This window comes from Physeter macrocephalus, chromosome 5 (assembly GCF_002837175.3).
Source record: "Physeter macrocephalus isolate SW-GA chromosome 5, ASM283717v5, whole genome shotgun sequence".
In the NCBI taxonomy this organism is placed as follows: domain Eukaryota; kingdom Metazoa; phylum Chordata; class Mammalia; order Artiodactyla; family Physeteridae; genus Physeter; species Physeter macrocephalus.
Window position 1 is genome coordinate 63338704 of NC_041218.1, and position 15946 is coordinate 63354649.

General features: G+C 37.7%; 1 protein-coding gene and 1 long non-coding RNA gene across 6 annotated transcripts in view; one reads left to right on the forward strand and one right to left on the reverse strand.

The window, feature by feature from the left end:
* UMAD1 (UBAP1-MVB12-associated (UMA) domain containing 1) overlaps positions 1–15946 on the forward strand; it is a 260457-nt gene that overhangs the window by 217955 nt on the left and 26556 nt on the right. The window lies entirely within an intron of this gene.
* LOC114486321 (uncharacterized) overlaps positions 1–15946 on the reverse strand; it is a 191239-nt gene that overhangs the window by 33563 nt on the left and 141730 nt on the right. The window contains exon 2 of one of the 2 annotated variants that reach the window (XR_008617421.1): positions 15670–15762. This is a non-coding gene — a long non-coding RNA (uncharacterized lncRNA). Of the gene's footprint in view, positions 1–15669; positions 15766–15946 lie in introns of both variants that reach the window. The other variant, XR_003679899.2, reaches the window with a different exon arrangement.

Sequence of the window (15946 nt, forward strand, 5' to 3'; positions counted from 1 at the left end):
GCGGAGCACAGGCTCCGGACGCGCAGGCTCAGCGGCCATGGCTCACGGGCCCAGCCGCTCCGCGGCATGTGGGATCCTCCCGGACCGGGCCACGAACCCGTGTCCCCTGCATCAGCAGGCGGACTCTCAACCACTGCGCCACCAGGGAAGCCCTATTTTCTTTTTATTTGCCTTTTTATTTTTAATCTTTCTTGTGATTTCTAGTCATTCACTCATTCACTGATTGATACAACACATATTTATTGAGCTCCCTGACAATACAGACATGAGCACAACAGCCATGGTCCTTTCTTATGTAGCTTATATTCTAGTGCAGAGAATTGGGCAGTAAACAAAATAATTCTAATAGTATTGTAAGTGCTATGAAGAAAATAAAATAGAATCATGTGCTAGCATGACAGGCAGCATGATAAGGTAAAAGTCTTATCTTTTAGTTAACGGAGGGGAATATTTTTGTCCTTCAATAAAGGGATTTAAAACACATTTATCAAAAGAGCTGATATGTGTGATCTTACATCAGTTTTCTTGTTTTAGGTTTTCTGGAGTCTCTTGCTTCCTTTTAGTTTTTGTTCTTTTCATTCCTATGGATAATATCTTTTTGGTTTTTTCTCCAATGATATGGAAGATGTTATTGTTCTTTTTTATGCAAGTGGTTTATAGTCTCTAAAAACATTCTCTAATCTAAATTTTGCCTGTCAAATCCAAGAATTGTATCCTTTCCCCCTTTGTAACATGTAAAATGTAATCTTCCACACTCCTTCTTACTTATAGTCTTTATCAATATAATCTTAAAAGTTAGATTTTATTAATTATATTAAATAACTGTTCTTAATCTGGTTTTATAGCTATAGCAATTACAGTGATTAATCTCCATATTTAACTGCTTTTCATACTTACCATCAATCTTTATACAATAATTTTATCTTCCTGAATTTCTTAATTATGATGTTAAACATCTCTAGATTACTTTAAGAATGGCCTGAATATAGGTTTAAGCTCTTGCATATTTAACACTGGTTTTCTGTTGTTTTTACATATGAACAGTAATTTTACTGGCTATAAAATTCTTATGTCACAATCTTTGTTTTGCTCAGAACTACATATCACTCCACTGTCTTCTGAGTAGGTAACTTTTTTTTTCTGTTTCATTCTTTATTTTCCTTTGAAATTTAAAAATGTATCAGATATAGCATAGTATGTGGGTCTCAAGACTCATTCTTTTTCAAAGTAACCTTTAGTAGTAGTTTAGATCTCAGTTCTCTTCCCTCTCTACTCTATTTGTCATTTGGTCTCTTTTAAAATTTTGCCATTACATTTTTCAGTTACTTGATAATACCTTTTAAAGGGTCAAAGAAACCTGAAGTCAAGAACTTAGCTTAAATTTTCCTGGGTTGGTAGTGTCCTCAGGCTCAGGCAGAAGCAAACATAAATCCTTTCTGGGGAATCCCTTTTCATCAAGCCTAAAAGATCCTCATAGATATAATTCCAAGGAATATTAGTTCTTCAGTCAGAAATCATAAACTACAGAAGGAAACAAGGCTGGATGAGTGAGAGTTAACAAAAAATAGAAGAATCCGATCTATAGAGGTCTCCGATATTGGTATATCTCCTACAATACAAAATAATTATGTTTACTGTATTTAAAAAATAGGCAGGCTTGAAAACATAAGAATCAAGAGACTTTTTAAAAAGATCTAGCATATTTGGAAAAGAACACAATGAGACATTAGGAATTAAAAGTAGTCATTCAATGCACAGGTTGACATTTAGCATATTAGACATAAATGAAGAGATTTTTATGGGTTAAAAGATCTAAAGGAGTTACTCAAAATGTAACACAGAAATGCAAATTGTAGCATGGAGGATGCTAATATTATATATATTATAATAAAATAATAGCTACTATTATAATAACTAATATTATAATATAATGAAATGAGGAGGTCTAACATGCATCTTAACTGGAATTCCAGAAGCAGAGGGGTCAAAATCAGAGAATGGGGCAAAGACAGTATTTGAAAAGATAGGAGCTAATGACTCTCCCAAACTGGTGAAAGACATCAATCTTCAGATTTAGGAAGCCCCCCAAAATTCCAAAAAGAATGAATAGAAATCCACATTAGACATATCATAGTGAATGTACACAACACCAGAGACAACTAAGATATCTTGAAAGATTGCCTCAAAGGAAAGTAGACTTAAAGCTGACTTGTCAGTAACAACAGTGGAGCCAGAAGGAAGTGAAATAATATCTTCAAAGTGGTGAGAAAATATAATTGTCAACCCAGAATTCCATATTCAGCAAAATTTTAAGAGTAAGGGTAAATAAAATTCTTTTCAGATATATAGAACATGGAAGAATATACACCAAGAGACCCTCTCTAAAAGAAATTCGAAATGATATACTCAGGCAAAAGGAAAATGATCCCAGATGGAAGACCTGAGCTTCAAAAAGGAATGATGAACTAAGAAAGTGGTTCATATGAGAATAAATCTAAGCTAAAGTTGATTTATAAAACAAAAATAGTAATGGCTTATAACAAATAACTTAGGAAGGAAGTAGCTGAAATTAAAGCATTCTAAGGTCCTTGTTTTATGTAGGAGGATGGTAAAATCACTGACATTTATTCTCTGTTAAGTGCATGTTAACATTTCTAGGGTAAACACTAAAAAGAAATAGCATAACTTCTAAATATAGTGGAGATTTTAAAAGGAATAAAGACATTCAGTCAACCCAAAAGAAAGGAAAAGAATAGAAAAAGAAAGAGAAACCGTGAACACACATAAGATGGCAGAATAATTGCCGATATATCAGTCACTATAATATGTGTAAACTAACAGAATCCTCCTTTTAAAAAGTTTATTAGATTGATTGGAAAGATAAACTAGCTTAAAAGAACTCTAAAAACAGTATTGTGATTTACATGAAACCCATGTAGATCCTAAGGGTAGAGAAAGGTTTCAAGAAAAAAACATGACATAACTACCAATATAGTCAGAATAAACATTAAGGCAAAAGGTATTACCAAAGATAGAGGGGTCACTAGGTCATGGTAAAAGGTTCATTTCACAAGGAAAATATGATCGTTGTAAAGTTGCATGCCCTTAACAACATAGATTAAAATTATGTCAAGTAAAAATGGAAAGAAACACAAGCACAAGAATAAAAAGAAAAATCTGTCATTGGAGTTGAAGATTGCAATATACTTCTCTTAGTAATTGTTTTATCAAATAGCCCAGGGTCAGCAAACTTCTTCTTAAAAAGTACCATATAGTAAATATTTTAAGGTTTGCAGGGCACATATTGTCTCTGTCATATATTTCTCTTTGCATTATTCTTAGTTCACTGGGCTGTACAGCAATAGGCTGTGGGTCAGATTTGGCTGATGGGCTACAGTGTGCTGACCTTGAAATAGACAGTAACAGTCAGGAAGAGGGTAAATGGTTTGAGCAACAGAATTAACAAGGTTGATATTGACCACAAAGATCTATATAATAGACATTCTTCTCAAGGATGCATGGAACATGCATGAAAATAAGTCACACAATGGACCATAGACCAAATCAATAAAAAATTTTTAATTATCTTGTAATCAATCAACATTGATTGATTATTAGTAAAACCACTTTTAGAAATAATTTGGCCTTTCTTCATAAATTGAGCATGTGATTCCTTTATGACCTAGCAATTCCACTCCTAGGCATATATCCTAATGCACTAGTGCACATGTAGAAGGATGATCACAGTAGCACTATTTATGATAGTAGGAACAGGAAACAATACAAATATCCATCATCCACAGAGTGAATAAATAAATAGTGCTTATTCATAAATGGAATACTCAAAGGAAGCGAAAATGGATTTAAAACTTCTTCACGTGGCAGTATGGATGAATCTTAACATGGTATTAAGGGTATAAAGCAAGCCACAGAAGAATAAATACAACTATACGAAATTCGAAACACGCCAAGCTATACAGTATATTGCTTAGAGCTATAAATATTTGTGATACAACTATACAGAAAAGCAAAGCAAGGCTATACACAAATTCAGAATATCATTATATAGAAAACCCTAAAGATGCTACCAAAAATTGTTAGAACTAATAAATGAATTCAGTAGAATTGCTGGATACAAAATCAACCAGACAATGGAAAATTACTCAGCCATAAAAAAGAATGAAACAATGCCACTTTCAGCAACATGGATGGACCTAGAGATGATCATACTAAGCGAAGTAAGACAAAGAAAGACAAATATATTACATTGCTTATATATGGAATCTAAAAATTGGTACAGATGAACTTATTTAGGGGCTTCCCTGGTGGTCCAGTGGTGAAGAATCTGCCTTACAATGCAGGGGACGTGGGTTCGATCCCTGGTCAGGGAACTAAGATCCCACATGCCACGGGGCAACTAAGCCCGCGCACCACAACTACTGATCTCGCGCGCCTCAATGAGAGAGCCTGCGTGCCACAAACTACAGAGCCCACGCACTCTGGAACCTGCACGCCACAACTACAGAGGCCATGCGCTCTGGAACCCCCGTGCCACAACTACAGAGTCCATGTGCTCTGGAACCTGTGCACCACAACTAGAGAAGAGAAAACCCACATGCCACAACTAGAGAGAATCCCGCACACCGCAACCAAAAGATCTGGCATGCCTCAATGAAGATCCTGTGTGCTGCAACTAAGACCCGATGCAGCCAAAAATAAATTAAATAAATAAATAAATAATAACTAAGCCCGCGCACCACAACTACTGATCTCGCGCGCCTCAATGAGAGAGCCTGTGTGCCACAAACTACAGAGCCCACGCACTCTGGAACCTGCACGCCACAGCTACAGAGGCCATGCGCTCTGGAACCCCCGTGCCACAACTACAGAGTCCATGTGCTCTGGAACCTGTGCACCACAACTAGAGAGAATCCCGCACACCGCAACCAAGAGCCTACATGCCGCAACAAAAGATCTGGCATGCCTCAATGAAGATCCTGTGTGCCGCAACTAAGACCCGATGCAGCCAAAAATAAATTAAATAAATAAATAAATAGTAAATCTTTAAAAAGAATGAACTTATTTATAAAACAGAAATAGACCCACAGACATAGAAAACAAACTTATGGTTACCAAAGGGAAAAGGAGGGGACGGATAAATTAGGAGTTTGGGATTAAAATATACACACTACTATATATAAAATAGATAACCAAGAAGGACCTACTGTATAGCACATGGAACTATACTCAATGTGTGTAATAACCTATAATGGAAAAGAATCTAAAAAAGAATAGATAGATATATATGTATAACTGAATCACTTTGCTGTACACCTGAAACTAACACAACGTTGTAAATCAACTATATTTCAATAAAATTAAAACAAAAAATCAGTTGCACTTCTATACACAACAATGAACTATCTGAAAAAATATTTTTTAAATCCCATTTACAGTAGCATCAAACAGTAACATACTTAGAAATAAATTTAACCAAGGAGGTAGAGGATCTGTACACTGAAATCTATAGGACATTGATGAAAGAAAGAAGACACAAGTTAATGGAAAGACATCCCCTGTTCATGATTAGAAGACTTAACATTGTTAAGATGTCCATACTACCCAAAGCTATCTATAGGTTCAGTACAATCCCTATCAAAATTCCAATGGAATTTTTCACAGAAATGGAAAAAACAATCTTAAAATTCATATGGAACCACAAAAGACCTCATACAGCCAAAGCAATCTTGAGAAAGAAGAATAAAGCTGTAAGCACCAAACTTCCTGATTTCAAACTATACTGTGAAGCTATGGTAAAGTGTGGTACTGGCATTAAAAACTGACACATAGTCCAATGGAACAGAATCAAGAACTCAGAAATAAACCCAGGCACATATGGTCAACTAGTATTTGACAGGGAAACCAAGAAAATGCTATAGGGAAAAGATAGTCTCTTCAATAAATGGTGCTGGGAAAACTGGATATTCACAAGGAGAGAATGAAATTGGACCCTTATCTTACACTGCTTACAAAAATTAAGTCAAAATAGATTAAAAACTTAAATGTAAAACCTGAAACTATAGAACTCCTAAAGGAAAACATAAGCAGTAAGCTCCTTGACATTGGTCTTGGCGATGTTTTGAATGTGATGCCAAAAGCAAAAATATACAAGTGGGACTACACCAGACTAAAAAGCCTTTACCCAGCAAAGGAAGCCATCAACAAAATGAGAAGGTAACCTACAGAGTGGGAGAAAGTATTTGCAAACCATATATCTGATAAGTGGTTAACATCCAAAATATATAAAGAACTCATACAACTCAATAGCACAAAATCAAACAATAGATTAAAAAATGGGCAGAGGACCTGAATAGACACTTTGTCAAAGAAGGCGTGCAAGTGGTCATCAGGCACGTGGAAGGGTGATCACTAATCATCAGGGAACTGCAGATCAAAACCACAATGAGATATCACCTCATACCTTTAGAATAGCTGTTATCAGAAAGACAAGCTATAACAAGTGTTGGTGAGGATGTGGAAAGAAGGGAACCCGCTGTTGGTAGGAATGTAAATTGGTGCAGTTTTCCAATGTAAATTGGAAAACAGTATGGAGGTTTCTTAAAAAATTAGAACTAGGGCTTCCCTGGTGGCACAGTGGTTAAGAATCTGCCTGCCAATGCAGGGGACATGGGTTTGATCCCTGGTCTGGGAAGATCCCACGTGCCGCGGAGCAACTAAGACCGTGCGCCACAACTACTGAGCCTGCACTCTAGAGCCCATGAGCCACAACTACTGAGCCTGCGTGCCACAACTACTGAAGCCCGTGCGCCTAGAGCCCATGCTCTGCAACAAGAGGAGCCACGACAATGAGAAGCCCGCGCACCGCAACGAAGAGTAGCCCCGACTCGCCGCAGCTAAAAAGAAAGCCCACTCTCAGCAACGAAGACCCAACACAGCCATAAATAAATAAATAAGCAAACGTATATATATATATATATATATATATATATATATATATATATATATTATTAGAACTACCATGTGATCCAGCAATCCCACTTCTGGGTATATACCTGAAGGAAATGAAATCACTATTGAAGACATATTTGCACCCCTATGTTCACTGTAGCATTGTTTACAATAGCCAAGATATGGAAACAACCCAAGTGTCTATTGAAAGAGGAATAGATAAAGAAAATATGATTTTTATAAATATAAATACACACGCGCAGTTGATTCTTGAACAACATGGGGTTTAGGGAAGCTGACCCACTGCACAGTCAAAAATCTGCCTGTAACCTGTAGCTGGCCTTCAGTGTATGTGGGTCCTCTGTATTCATGATTCAACCAACCTTGGATCTTGTAGTACTGCAGTATTTACTATTGAAAAAAATCTGTGTATTAATGGACACATGCAGTTCAAACCCATGTTGCTCAAGCGTCAGCTGTATGTATGATGAAATATTAGTCATAAAAAGAAGGCATTCCTGCCATTTGCAACAACATGGCTGAAACTTGAGGACATTACAGTAAGTGAAATAAGTCAGAAACGTACAGTATGATCTCTCATATATGTGGAATCTAAAAAAACTGAACTGAAAGAGAGTAGATTGGTGGTTGCCAGGGGGTGGCAGAAGTAGGGAGATGCTGGCCAGAGATACAGACTTCCAGTTAGAAGATGAATAAGTTTTGGGGCTCTAACCTGTAGTATGGTAATTAAAGTTAACAATATTGTATACTTGAACGTTACTAAGAGAGTAGATCTTAAATGTTCTCAACACATACACACACAAACACAGTAACAATGTGAGGTGATTAAGGTGTAAGTGACCTTACTCTAGGAATCATTTCACCATATATATTTATACCAAATCATCACATTGTATACCTTAAACTTATATAATGTTTTATGTCAATTATATTTCAATATAGCTGGAAAAATAGGAACAGCATTTACTTCCTAGTGAGGGAAGGAAGGGAATTGGTGGGGGGGTGGGGCGGGCAAGAGGGACGCAGAGTAAACTTCAGAGTTCCTTGTAATGTTCTGTTCCTTAAACTGAGTGGTAAAATACAGGTGTTTGTTGTATTTTATCCTTTGTGCTTTACACATATTTTAAATATATTATCTCCTCATTGTTTGAGAAATGAAATAAAATACACAGTAGGGATGGGGTAAGGAAGTGTGGAAACAACAAGGATGGAGACTTTTTCGAGGTATTTTACCACACGGAAGAACAGCAACAGAGCAATAGGAGGAGAGAGATACGAATAAAAACTTTTTTTAAAAAAAGTAGATGTTATACCATATTGGATACCAATAGGAGTGGTAAAGAGGTAAAAGTCATAATGAGGACAAAGAAGGGGTAATTTCAAGAACAAAGTTCTTAAGAAGTGAGTGATGCAGTGTACAAATGAATGGTTTGGTCTTAGGGACAGTTCATCCAATTTAATGGGGGGTGGGGGAAATTATATGGTGCAGTTGCAAGTAGGTTGGTAGATTTGTTGGTGGGAAGGGAAGATGATCTCTAGAGATTTTTGGCCATAAATTTAAAATGGAACTAGTCAGCATGATTCTGTGCTTTCCTCCAACCCACATCCAGTTGCTCAAGTGCATGCAGGTTTGCAGTTGACATAAAATTGGGTTTAACTGGGCTTGAGGTTTTTCTAGATAAAAACCAGGTAGGAACAAATGAGGCAATGGAAGGTGTGTGCAATGAAATAATTACAGTGATGAAACAGAATCCATGCTGGATAAAGAAGCAAAAGATATGATGATATCATGGTCAATGAAAAAGTGGCTTGGCTATCTTTGTGGGTCACTGAATTGCCAGAGTACAGCTTCTAGAGTGTGTGAAGTAGATTGTTAGGAGGTGGTAGTGAATGTGTGCCATGCATGAAATAGAGTTCTGGAATTAGAATTTTTATTATTAATCTCAAGGTCTAAGATGACCATGGAAGTACACAGCTGCTGTGGTTGAACAAAAAGGATTTTAGAGGTCATGGAACTGAAAGGATGGAGTATTGGGTGGGTTGTGTATTCAGGGTTTTCAATCCTGGCTGCACGTAATCGGAGGAGCTTTCAAAGACTACCAATCAATGCCCAGGCCCTTCCCCAGACCAGTTAAATCAGGATCTCTATGTGTAGTTTCTGGGGAACTGCTATTTCTTAAGAGCTCCCCGTGTGATTATAATGTGCACTCAGGGTTGAGAACCACGAGTCTACATCAATGTTGGCATCACCAAGAAAGATCGCAAGAGAAATGGTAGAGAAAAGTATGGTTAGCTGGGGGAGTACAGGAGGAAGGAGGGATGATTCAGAGGATCTCACAGTCTCCTTGAAAGGCTCTTAGCTCAAGTCATTTCTTATAGTGTGTGCACTCAATAAATGGTATCCGCTATTATTTTTGTTGTTATTATCATCATTATTATTGACAGTGGCAACCGCAGTAGTATTATCCAGGGAGAAGAGTCCAGATCTTTTTTTAAAATTCTCAAAGGGTCTTTACAAAAGGTTAAAAATCACTAATTTTAGATGACCATCAAGAAGGGTTCCTAATAGAGTTTGGGGAAAAAAAAACCCCTAGGAGCTGGCGGTATTCTTAATTGACCTTCCAGAGTAATACTAAAGCAAGAAGGAGCTCCATCCCATCATTGCCTGACTTGGCAGTCCGCAGGCATCAGAAGCCAGCTGGTCAGGAGTTGGATGCAACTCCCTGCCATGGGAGCCAAATAATTGCCTAATAGACTTTATTTTGTCTTGTCAAACCTAAAGGCTAAGACAGCTGATGAGTGTTGCCCCACTAATAGGAACCTAAAAGCCTCAGTTGTGTTTCAGCGTTCCTGTTGCCGAGTTGGGAGTGGGGAGAGGAGACAGACATTAAACATACAGCACTAGTATTTTATGTTTTCAAATTGCTTTATGTGCATCTTTTACAGTCTTGCCCCTTCCTCCACAAAGGGGGAGTGTTATCAGTCAGGGTGAGCAGTACTATTTAAAGCTAATGTAGGGACTTCCCTGGCGGTCCAGTGGTTAGGACTTTGCCTTCCAGTGCAGGGGGTGAGGGTTCAATCCCTGGTCAGGGGGCTGAGATCCCACATGCCTCGCAGCCAAAAAACTAAAACATAACACAGAAGCAGTATTATAACAAATTCAGTAAAGACTTAAAAAAAATGGTCCACATCAAAAAATTCTTTAAAAAAAAATAAAGCTAATGTGTACTTGTAGGTGCTTTAGTGACTCCTCAAGATGTAGTCTCACTAAAGAATGCAAAGAATACTAGGTACAAACTAACAATGTAACATAAATAATCTTATTTTTGTGTTATTGCACACAAAAGCTTGTCCTCATGTAGATTCACAGGCTCACCAGGAAAGCTGGCAGGCACGCACCTTAGAAAAGATAACGTCAAAGAAAGAATTGGGAACTATTCCCAACTGGAACATTCCAGATTAGTTCTATTCTAGTTTGAAGAAGAATAAGATACATCTGTCCCTTTATATCCAACCAGATTTTAGTTTGCTATAAAGAGACATAACCTCTTATGTTTTATTCCCAATCCTCTCTGTCCTCCATGATAGTTCTTATCAGCTTGTGTTATAAATAAATAAAAGAGCTAATTTAAAAACCTATCACCTGATAGAGGAAGGCATACACTTTTCTCCATGGCCCTGTATAAAGCAAAAATAATGATGACAAGGCTGGATAGTGATCCTTTCCAGTAAAGAATGTCATTCCTGTACAGCACCTCTGTTGGGTATGTTAGGTAAGCAAAGACAGTCAAATAACCAAAGTTTGTTTTATAAATCAGTCATCTTTTAAATACTTCAGCTGTGTTTCTGTCCTTATTTCACACCTGAAATTGCCAGCTTTTCATTTACTAATTGTGTGACACTGACCTAGCTCTGTGAGCTCCAGTTCTCACTCTGTAAAATGAGGGTAACTCTCTCTCTCTCTCTCTCTCTGGCTTCTTCACAGGGTTGCTATTAAAAGCAAATGAGGTTATGGATGTGGAATAGTTTATACATTAGAAATTGCTACATGTAATGGTTTTTGTCTTCATTATCATTCAGGTTCTGTTGTCAGTGCTGTGCTTCTAGTCTAAAAGATGGACCTTATTTTGATAAGCATGACCAAGACCTAGACAGGTTTAAAACATGATTTGGCATTACCAGTATGGGCATAAGAATAGGACATTTAAAAGTTTTTATTGTGAGCCATCAAAAATTTAGAATGCTTTATTAAGGTCTAAAAGAAAAATAGTATTGTTTTCTGATAACCTGTGGGCATTTTCCTGATGGTGTTCAGTAAAATATAGCAAAGCAAATCAAGTTGCCTTTTGACTTTTTGGACTGCTATTATGTGAATATTTTATTGAGAAGAAAGTTCACTATCTGAAGAAAGCTATTATTACCCTAGGGAAAAAAATATAAAGAGTACATCTCTCATTCAATATATATTCTTCAGAAATCTTGGTCACTGGAGGTCCACTGTTGTTTCTTTTAGCCTCCTTGAGAAATTTTTTTTCCCCATTCAACAAATATTTCCTAAGCACCTGTTCTTTGCCAGGCGTGGTTCTCAGGGTTGGAGATAGAATACAATTATGAACAAGATAGACGCGGTCCATTTCCTCCCAGAGCTCTCAGTCTCTGAGGTATAAAGGCAGTTCCAAAACCCTATTCCAGTCTGTTCTGTGACAGTGAAAGGTGGGGACACCCACATCTGGGCCAAGTGGAGAATCTCACCATTTCTCACATATAACTATGTTTAAGATGGCCCATCCCATACTGTCAGCCCTTCAAACAGCAGTCTGGGTGCACAAATTTCAAAATCTATTTAGTGAACCTACTTTGCAGAAACTAAATAAAGTCTCCTTGCCACTTTAAGAAAAACACAAGATGCCATATTAAGCCCCCTGCTTTTAAGGTTGAGCACTTGACTGCAAAATTTGTAAAAGGTCAGCTGCTTCAGCATGTAGGTATCCCTGTCAGGGCCCACACTTGTCTATTCTTGGCCCAATCGATTGCTTATTGGGTGCTTCTAGAACTAGAATGATTGCTTAAAATCTGGCAGATTCTTCTGTGAGGAACGGTAAACCTTATTTTTAAATGAAAGATGCTCAGAACTTAGAGTACTTCTTAGAGCTTTATGTACATCTGTACACCCCTGTTTCATTTAACCAGTCTCTGCATGGATTGACAATTAAGGGTCCTATTCTTGTTCTTACACTTAGAGAATAAATGAAAGAGCAAGTAAACTGCCTATAGTTTTGATATTTAATATAATCTAGCGTTTTATTGTGCTATATATTTCAGTTGAGTTTAAACCTGTTCATGAACATGAGACTAGTAGGCTGGAGATAACCTTAAGAGCATATAGAAAGGAAGGAAGATTTATTACAACTTGGTTGCTGTATTTTCTGCAGTGGGGATTTCTTACCACCTCGTGATTCTCAGATAAAATCTTTTCCATCTAGGAAAAAAAGTTACAGCTTTCGGGCCAGACTGACCGAGGTTACAATCCCACTTCCACAATGTACTGAATTGACATTACTTGAACAGCTAACGTGCTCCAGGCTCAGTAATGTAAATTCTGTAATCCCCCCAAACCCTTCCTACCTCCAATCTCAAAAATTAGCAGGGAGTCTCTCCCTCCCTCACACATAAAATTTTATAAGTTTAACATTGAGCTTTGCTAACAAGAATAAACTGAGATACTAATTCTTGGTTTATGACAAAGGCATCCTTGCCTGCTTGCCCGTGTGAGGGAGTAAACGCTTTCATGTAACGACACGAATCCTTATCCTAAATTCACAGCCTCCATCCACTTGACTGAATAAAAATGTGTGGCTGGGGACTTCCCTGGTGGCGCACTGGGTAAGAATCCGCCTGCCAGTGCAGGGGACACGGGTTCAAGCCCTGGCGCGGGAAGATCCCACATGCCGTGGAGCAACTGAGCCCGTGCACCACAACTACTGAGCCTGTGCTCTAGAGCCCGCGAGCCACAACTGCTGAGCCCGTGCGCCACAACTACTGAAGCCTGCGTGCCTAGAGTCCATGCTCCGCAACAAGAGAAGCCACCGCAATGAGAAGCCCGAGCACCACAACGAAGAGTAGCCCCCGCTCGCCGCAACTAGAGAAAAGCCCTCGCACAGCAATGAAGACCCAACGCAGCCAAAAATTTTAAAAAAAATTAAATCTTTAAAAAAAAAACACGTGGCTGAAGTTGCTTTGGTGACCACTCTGGTTCCTTGTTCTCCTTCCTCTTAACAAGAGGCTGGCATAGCTTCCCCACACATTCATTACGTGGTCACCTGCAGATACGATTCCTGCAGAATCTTCGTGTGAATCTCAAGGTGTGGGAACTGGTTGATGAGAGGGCACAAATTATGCGCCGTGCAGATTTTTGCCTTCAGTGAGCTCCGTGCCACAGTCTTACCATTTCTCCTGTCAAGGTGCAGCTCAAGGTTTAAATTTCACTCGTCATTTAGGACCTGATTATTTTAAAGTGGATTGCCTAACTATGCTTCTATCACTAACTTTTAATGTGTCTTGTTAATACCTCTTCTTAGAGGAGCCTAGGGGCATTTTACAATACTGACTTCTGGTATTAATTCCTTCCCCGACTTCACTCTGCCACAGCTGTCGTTAATTGATGCTCAGGTCAGAATGACAGCTTTTCTTTTTTTCTTTTTTTTTCTCCGGATGCGCAGGCCCAGCGGCCACGGCTCACGGGCCCAGCCACTCCGCGGCACGTGGGATCTTCCCGGACCGGGGCACGAACCCGTGTCCCCTGCATCGGCAGGTGGACTCCCAACCACTGCGCCACCAGGGAAGCCCGACAGCTTTTCTTTTGGTGTGACTCCACCTAGCAAGTGACTCTCTGGATTTTTTAAAAAATATTTTTCCTATTTCAGTTCAGGCTGTAAGTTCCCAGTAGAGTATAAGAATGCAAGGCTAAATCATAAGTAGGTACAATTTTTCTCAGGCATCTACCCTCCACAGGTTTCTGATCCCTACTCCCCCAAAGTCATGTAAGATGCTAGTGATCCAACTAATATGAAAAACTCAAAACTCACATCCACATCAAGTATTAAGGACCCTTTAATTTGCTATTTACAGCCCATATGCTTCTAAAAAGATTTTCAATTTGCACTACATAATGCTTAATTTGTCAGTTTGTTATCTTTCTACGATTTATATTGTAAAACATTGAAAAACACAGATAATTTCTGTTTACCACAAAGGAATGCCCATCATAGGTAGATTTTTCAGGCTTCTGCAGTTGAGGACCTTTACAGTGCTGCTGTTAAACCACACTGTGTGGATAGCTAATTTCATTAAGCCTAATTTCTGCTGGTGTGCCTTACTTTTAAGAGTGGAATACTCCTGAAACATTTTACGTAAGTTATTGGAGAATGGACTTCTACAACTGCCTCTACACACGTGGCTGTTGGGCACATGAAATATGGATTGTGTTGAATCTGAATTGTGTGCTGTTAAGTGTAAAATACATACTGGATTTCACAGAAATCCTTTTCTGGAAAAAGGAATCTAAATTTTCTCATTAATTTTTTTATATTGTTTTCCGAACTGACATCTTAGATATATTGGGTTAAGTAAAATATATTGTTAAAAATTAATTGTACCTGTTTCCTTTTCCTTTTTTACCGTGGCAAGTGGAAATTTTTAAAGTACATGTATGGCTCTCAATTTCTATTTAACAGGACTGATCTAAAAAGATCCTCTAATCCAACCCCTTCATTTTAGAGATAAGAAAATCAAATAGAATTCATAGAAATTAAGTGACTTGCTTTTTTTAAGTCACAAAGCATCTTAGTATAGTAGTAAGTAGTAAAAGCGACCAGTGCCCCTCTCAGTGATACCAGCTTTTTGTGACTCTTACACTTTTTTATAGGAGGAAGTGTCTATCCTTAGAAGTCTTCACTGAACCCTTTAGTTAGAGCAAAGATTTTTTTTTCCTATAGTGCAAGCAAAAAATCCATTTAATTTGTTTTAGGAATTTGAAATTTCAGTTATTAGCTTTTCTTAAGATGGAGGTAGTTTTCCCTATGAAAATCTTGCAAACAGAACACTTAAGGCAGTGGAAAATATTTTTTAAAAAGATCCAGTAAATACCATACTAGAATTTTCAATCTCATTTGTACTTTTCTAATACAGATATGTCATAAATTTCAATTTCTTATTGGGTAAGCTCTAGTCATACTATCATGTTAGCATATTACTAAGAAATGATACTAGTAAGTGAGGCCTCCAAGCTATATATTTCCTTGGTAAATTGCTAGGCAACTAGTTATTTTCTCTTGCTAAGCTTTAGAACTCTCTATGTTAGTATTGTGAGAACAGCCTTTATTTGAGCTAAAGAATTGCTCACATGTAGAAAAGTCATCCAGAGTTCAGTTTTAAGAGCGGTATAGAGTGGTGTTCTGTGGTGTATGAACTGTGACCTTGGACAAATTATTTAATGTCTCTGTGCCTCACTCTCCTTGTCTCTAAATTAGGGATAATACTACTCATGTATAGGGTGGTTGTGCGTGTTTGAATGACACATATGTAAAATATATATGTATGGCATAATATTCTATAATATCTCATATTATCAATTTTACCTTAGTACAAAGAGAAGATAAAAGAGCGAGTGTTTGTTCTTACCTTTAAAATATTTTTAGCCTCTTCCTCCTCTTTCCCAGAAATCTTCCACCATTGAAGTCAGAGTTCTTGGTCAAATCTGCTTATTAAGGACATCTTCTTTTCCATAGAAATATATAAGTTTTTAATTGTTATCAGAGAGATATCACAATCCTTACAACACTTATAGACAGAGATACTCTCATTACAAATACAATAGGCATAAAATATCACATTTATAATATAAAATGTAAACAGATGAGACTTTATGAAAAAGCTCATCTAAATAGTAGTATTTTTT